Genomic DNA, 7,564 nt, shown 5'->3' with positions numbered 1-7,564 from the left:
GTTGTGAGTGTTACTCTAGTAGGGAGAATTCTCTTCTATCCCCTACTTTCCTTCCCCAGGCAAAGCCGCCCCCAGACCAATTAATCAGGTGAGCCAACCGGGCTGACAGGAAAAGACGCAATTCCCCCCAAATCCACAAGGTGGCAGAGTAAAGAGCAGAACCAGGGACAACCAAGGTCAGGAGAAAGAAACTCAAGGCCCCCAAGGTTAACTACTCTAGAAGTTGCCAGAAACTCCAGGAAATCCACTGAAAGTGAAGAGAGATGGTGCTGCAGTGCCTAAGGCTAATTTACTATAATTCTAATTGATCTGGAGGTCTTCATTGGACGCTGGGGCCTAGGAAAGCTGCATTACCAATTTGAGATTTGAGACTCTATAAAAGAATGCTACCACCCATATTCACAGCACCCTAACACAACTAATATTTTCACTTGCGTGGGTTTCCCATCTTTTTTGGAATTCTCAAACTGCACAGCTGTTCAAGGATCAGTGATAAAGCTGACATCATTGCGCTCTCGACATCATCACACTGGATACTCTTTTTAAGAGGACAAGACAGTAATTTCAAATCTGTGAGCTAGAGAAACTTCAGGACAAGGGATCATCTTTTCTTTTTAACTACATTTTAATTTTAACTACAGAAAGATGTTGAATCTGTCCCAAGAGACTTATAGTGTGTCCACATTCTTTAGGCCCAGAGTCAATTAAATAAATTCTGACATCCCTTTTTGTAGTTGTTTTCATCTTTTTTATTATCTACCTCTCCCGCTGGACTGTAAACTCTGTATTTTTACAATGTACATACAATTCTTTTATAATTTTTATAATAGTAACTCCATAAACTGCACGGCACACATACACACGTTAATTTGCAAGCACACTGTGCACACAACTGTTAGGTTTGCATTGAACTGTTAGCATCAGTTCTTCACAACCACCACTGCATATCTATGCTCTTTGCCATATGACTTTGCCCTTCTGCTCCTTGACACGGGCTCAACCACGTGACTTGCTTTGGACAACAGGATGGTAGCAGACATGCACAAACAGGGGTATGAAGTGTGCTTGCGCAATAAGGTCGGCCCTCTTGCCTTTCTGCCATTGCTGCTCGCCTTCAAGCTAAGTCTCAGAATTAACCCACATAGAAAGTACCTGAGCAAGGAACCAAATCAGCACAGATGTGCGGCGTACAGTAGACCCACTCAGCCCAGCCTGGCCTAACTCAGCTGGCTCCCAGCTACCACCGCCTGAAGCAGAGCCACCACCAACCTGAAGATCCTTGAGATTAAATCATTGTTATTTTAAGCCACTGAATCTAGGAGTGGTTTGTTACACAGCATTACTCTGACAACAGCTAACTGACACAGGGGGTTCTGCCGGGATGGTTAGTGTGTCCAAAACTGAGTGCTACTGGGTCTGAGTTAATCATAGGTTCCTGGCAGAAGCTTCCTTCAAAAGTGAATAAATATCTACTACGTGGTCATGTGGTACAATGGCCAAGACTGTGGGTTTGAATCCTAGCTCGGAAACATTACCTGCATTACACTGAAGCTGTATGACATTGAGCAAACTTCCTAGCTGTCCAAATCACTATTTTCTCATTTAAAAAAAAATTATTATAATGAAAATTACCTCTTAAGGTGTTTTGAGACTTAAAAGAGAAAGCATATGTAAAGTATTTGACAGGTGTAGTAAGAATCTAATACTTGGAAACCACTGTTGTTGTTATTCCTTCTTCTCTTTGTGAAATCACCCTTACTCATATGTGCATACCCACCCCAATCTCAGACACATGATAGAAAGTCTGTAAATATCTTTAGAATGATCAAATGATGGAGATTTATCAAATACATATTAAAATACATAATTTTACATGTTGTTGAAATAAATATACACCCTTAAAAAAGAAAATATGGCCCCTTCTAAATACAAGTTGATTTCCCCCTCTGTCTCCACACCCCATGCCCTTGGGTCCCATTTTCATATCCTCAGTACTTCTACACAAACACAAACCTTCCTGTTTGGAGCAGCAATACAATGGCAACATGGTTTGGCCTGGAATAGAGGCCTTTCCGGTCTGCTGCATGCTTCCCCAAGGGGGCTATAATTTCTGCTCTGGGCCAGGACACTGGCCTCAACTTACGTCTGCCCAGCAGATAAGGGGAGTCAAGGTCAGCAGCAGGTTCCTGATGGCCAGTGCCAGGCTTCTCGCCAACCTAAAAAGCAATGACAGGAGCACTGGCAAAGGTGTAGGAATGTAAGGTGGCCCAAATAAACACAGAGGCACGGACTGACTATGTTGTAAAACCATCTCCAAGGCTACTGTCATGTTACATTTCATTCAGGAAAAGTGCTAGGCCTTTAAGTGGGAGAGAAACGCTCTGGCTCTTCTGGTAAAAAAATACTGGAATATGTGTTGTTTTCTCAGTGGGATCTCAGTTGGAATAGTAAGCTTCGGAGAGATTAAGAGACACTCTGGCAGCATTTTTCAACACTTAATGTGCGTAAGAGTCATCTGGAGGTTCACTAGACATGTGAGAAAGCCTTGGAAGTGAAAGATTAAGACAAAAGAAACCAAGGGAAAAAGCAAAGATAATGCAAGTTGAGGTGAAAAACAGTAACAGCAAATAACAATGTCCTCTGAGAGATAAAGGAAATTTTTTGCTCCCATGAGACATGAACAGGATGCTATAAAAGGGAATAGTCAGTAAATAAATCAATTTTTAAAAGTTCTTAGAAATTAAAAAATAATACTATCAATGAAAATCTCAGTAAAAAGACTCAAGGCTAGAGCTATGGAAATTTTTTAGAAAAAAATGAGAGCAAGAGAGAGATCTTTAAAACAGAAACAAGAGAGAAAATAATATTTTAAAAAGAAAGGACATTTATCCAAATGAGTTGAAAACTTATGTCCACACAAAAAGCTGCACACAGGCGTCTTCCGTCGTTTTATTCATAACTGACAAAACTTGGAAGCAACCCAGATGTCCTGCAGTAGATGAATGGATAAAAAGACAATCCAAACAATGGAGTATTATTTAGCACTAAAGAGAAATGAGCTATCGAGCCATGAAAAGACATGGAGAAAACTGAAATGCATATTGCTAAGCGAAAGACGTCAATCTGAGAAGCAGACATACTGTATGATTCCAACTATATGATATTCTGGAAAAGGCAAAACTATGGAGACAATGAACAGATCAGTGGTCACCCGGGGTTAGAAGGGAGGGGAGAGAGGACTAGGTGGAGCACAGAGGATTTTTAAGACAGTGAAACTGCTCAGTACGATACCATAATAGTGCATATGTATCATTATATATCTGTCCAAATCCATAGACTGTACACCGTCAAGCGTGAACCCTAATGTAAACTATGGATTTTGGGTGATGGTGTGTCACTGTAGGTTCATTAGTTGTAATAAATGTACATCTGGTGCCCCAAGACGATAGTGGGGAGGCGGTGTATGTGTGGGGAAAGGAGGATATGGGAAGTCTGGGTTTCCCACTCCATTTTGTTGTGAACATGAAACTGCCCTAGATAATAAAGTCTATTAAAAAGGGAGACAGAGAGAGACAGAGAGACAGAGAGACAGAGAGAGAGAGGACAGTGTAGGAAGTCCAACATCCAAATAAAAGAAGTTTCAAAAAAGAGAACACAGAAAATAGGAGGAAGTCAACAAAGTAATTCTAGAACAGAAGCACATGAGCTGCTAGACTGAAAGGGCCCAGCAAACCTGGCAAAACAAATGAAAACAGACTCATATCCGGGCACATCTTTTTGATCATTCAGAACAGTAGAGAAAATGAGAAGATTCTACAAGCTTCCAGAAAGCAAAAACCAGTCCCATTCAAGGGATCAGGAGTAAGGAAGAATCACCCCAGACATCTCTGCAGCAACATTAAGAGCAAGCAGAAATGGAGCCATGTGTTTGTTGTCATGAAGGGTAACTATTTCCAACTTAGAATTCTATACCCAGATAAATAATCAGGTATGCAGGGTAGAATAAAAGCAAAGATAGACATGCAAGAACTTAAAAAATATGCCTCCCTTGTACCCTTGCCCTAAAAGTTACTGGCAGATGTGTTCCAAAAAAAAAAAAAAGGAAAAAAAAAAGAAAGAAAGCGGAAGCCACGGACCCAGGAAACAGAAGATGCAAACAGGAGGGTGGTAAAGGGATATCCCAGGATGATCACTGTGCTCCAACATACAGGGCAGATGGTCTGGATTGTCACAAGGTGCCATCTGCACCATGATGTGCCGACACAGAGGACAGACTGTTTGGGTGAACCTGGGACAGATTATTTGTATTTTGCGTCTCTTGACAACCAAGAGCTGATAAGGTTCCCGCTCCTCCAGCCCTGTGCTATTGCCTGGATTAGTGAAAGATGCTCATTTCTCCCTGACGAGTTAACCTTTTGCTAAGAACTTGACGGAGGTCCTAATGAGCTAAGGAGGGAAAATAGAAAGCAGCCCCTCCCCCGGCCATGTTTTTGCCTGATGTTCAAACTACAGCCCTGCCCACTTGTCCCCACTGTGACTGGCAATCTTCTCAGGCCCAAGCCCAGCCCACTGAATTCCCCAGGTGGGATCTTCTCCGGGAAGCTGGACCAGACTCTGTCCCAGGCCCCATTCAGCTTATGTCCTCCACCGAACCTTCATATATTAGTGACTGTACTGCTATTTTCCGACAGGGCCAGGTTTGGCTTGTTTTTCTAAGCAAAATTATATTGTTTAGGGATACCTTCAGGATTGGTAACACTATAAAGAAAACCAAGGGAATGAAGAACACAAAGATTAGGATAGTATTTTCCTGACAGGGCAGGAGCCGGGGGCCGTCAGGTAAGTTCCCAATGTTTTGTTGTGTTTTGAATAACTTATTTATTAGCAACACAGTGTTTTTGCTCTCACCCAAATGTTTATGATGTTCTTAGTGGGTGGCAATGGGATTCCATGTGCTTCATTATTTTTGAAAAATCTTGATGAACACGTTGATGCAGCAATTCAAAACACTTGTTCTGAGTTCATTTTCTCTGAACGCTTAGTTTCATGGTTTTGGGAACCAAAAAGGCACTTCAGAAAGAAATGTGGACCCAAATGGAGAACAGGCCTTTCTAAATCATGTGCTCCCTTTCCATTTCCATGTACAATTACACAAAGGTTTCTGTCAATTCCTGCCAGCCAAGACCGGTCTTCCCTGGTGGCTATCCGTGTTCTTGCTCACTGATTGGAAAGATTTACAGTTTTAGTTTTCAACTGGTAGAATCAAAACCCACAGAACTGGGCATGACAGACAGGTACACGAGCGAAGAGGGTGATATCTCAAGCAACTGCTGTAACCCGTCTGTGAAAAAACCGGCTCCGATTCAAAGGAAAACTTGCTCCGAAAAATACAGCTACATACAGACACTCAGACACCATGGCCCCAGCAGGTACTGATTTTCAAAATGCTCAGAAGCCTTCCAGACCTTGCTGAGAGGTGAAGCCATCGTAGTTTGTTCCTGGCTCCCTCAATGGCCCAGCCTTATCTCTGCTTTGCAAAGCCTTCTGGGCCCAAAAGAGGAACAACTCTGTTTCAGTTGAGACAGGAGAGAACCATCTAGATGACCACCTGTATTTTCCCGAAAGCTCTGGCCCCCAGAGGATTTCCCTGGGAACATCCGAAGTTTATTTGTGAGTCAACAAGGCACCATCAAGTTACCTGAAAAGCAGTGTCAAATCGCGTTAAAAGGCACCAATTTTAAAGGTACAATTTAACAAGTTTTGGCAAATATGTACACCTGTCAAACCAGATTTAGAGTCTTCCAAAATACATAATAGCCCATAAGTAACTCATAATCTCACTTTTTAAAAGTATATTCTTTTGTTACCTTTTTAAATTTAAATTTAAACTAAGTTAAGGACTCTAGCTGAACTAGGATTCATAAAAGACAATGACATTTCCATGTAAGTACAGGCTATCCAAGCAAAAGAGAGGCTAGAGATCTCACCTAACCCTCCCATGTTACGAATGAGGAAGCGGAGGCTCAGAGAGGGAACTGACAAGCACAGGAGTACAGAGATGTGTGAGGGCCAGGATCTGATCCCAGGCCTCACCATCCCATTTAATGCTCTTCCCATTGCACGACACTCCCCCCTCAATCGTCACAATCCAGATTGTTAATTACTTTGTCATCGCTCCTCAAAATGTGGTCCGGGAACCAGCAATATCAGCATCATTTGACTACTTATTAGAAATGCAGGCTCTCAGGCCTCTTCCCCAAGAAAGGGAATCGGAATTTACATTTTAACAAGACCATCAGGGCAAGTTTCTTAGAGAAATAGCAAAATAAGAGAAAGTCTCTCATTGATGGCTTAATTTAGATGTAAGGTAACTTGGATGACCAAGTTAAAACAAAGTGATCTCAGTCCCAACACTGGCTTTATAATATTAAGCATGTTTCTCAACTGCTCTGTGCCTTGGTTTTCCTCATCTGTAAAGTGGGGATGATAAACTCAACATGGTGCCTAGCAAGAACAGAGATGGAAGCTGGGGTGTAATAAATGCTTCTTGTTAGGTAGGCCTGTTTCAATACGCCTGGAACTGTGAGAGCTGGGGCTCCTTGCACAGTGCTTGGCACATACCATGTTTCCCCAAAAATAAGACCCAGTCTTACATTAATTTTTGCTCCAAAAGACGCATTCGGACTTATGTTCAGGGGATGTCATCCTGAAAAATCATGCTAGGACTTATTTTCCAGTTAGGTCTTTTGGGGGGAAACACAATAGTAAGCCCTCAGCCAGTATGAGTTTAATAAATAACTAGCAAACACGCAGGTGACACATATCAACTTTTGACTTGGATTGTCTCATTCTATTAGTACAGAATACTCTCAAAACTGCCAGTTTTCTCCCTTCCAACATCAAAACTGTGCCAGCTCCCACCTCCATCAGACAGTAAGGAGGGGAAGTTGAGGGTCATAGATAATCTTAACCCACACTGTAAATAATTCATACTAGAACTTTCTATGGCCTGTTCTCCACTGGGGTCCACATTTCTTTCTGAAGTGCCTTTTTGGTTCCCAAAACCATGAAACTAAGCGTTCAGAGAAAATGAACTCAGAACAAGTGTTTTGAATTGCTGCATCAAAGTGTTCATCAAGATTTTTCAAAAATAATGAAGCACATGGAATCCCATTGCCACTAAGAATATCATAAACATTTGGGTGAGAGCAAAACCACTGTGTTGCTAATAAATAAGTTATTAAACGCAATACAAAACATTGGGAACCTACCTGGTGGCCCCCCCCCCCGCTCCTACGGTTGCAGACTTAAAGGGCTCAACCACCCATCCTCTCCAACGCCCCCACCTTCTTGTTACTCCGCCCACCGTTCTGCCCGAGCCGAACCCGCGTGGCCCCGCCCCTTCCGTGCAGCCCCACCCTCTTGCCAAGGCCCCGCCCCCTCGGGCCTATCGGCCCTCGCGTCCCACCTCACACCTCCGCCCCACCCCAGGCTCGAGCCGCAGGCCCCGCCCCCCGCCCCCCGCGCCCCGCCCCTACCCGCGGCCCCCGCCTACCCGCTCCTG

The sequence above is a fragment of the Rhinolophus hipposideros genome, assembly GCF_964194185.1.
Source record: "Rhinolophus hipposideros genome assembly, chromosome: 20".
Taxonomy (NCBI): Eukaryota; Metazoa; Chordata; class Mammalia; order Chiroptera; family Rhinolophidae; genus Rhinolophus; species Rhinolophus hipposideros.
This window is presented reverse-complemented; position numbering follows the sequence as displayed.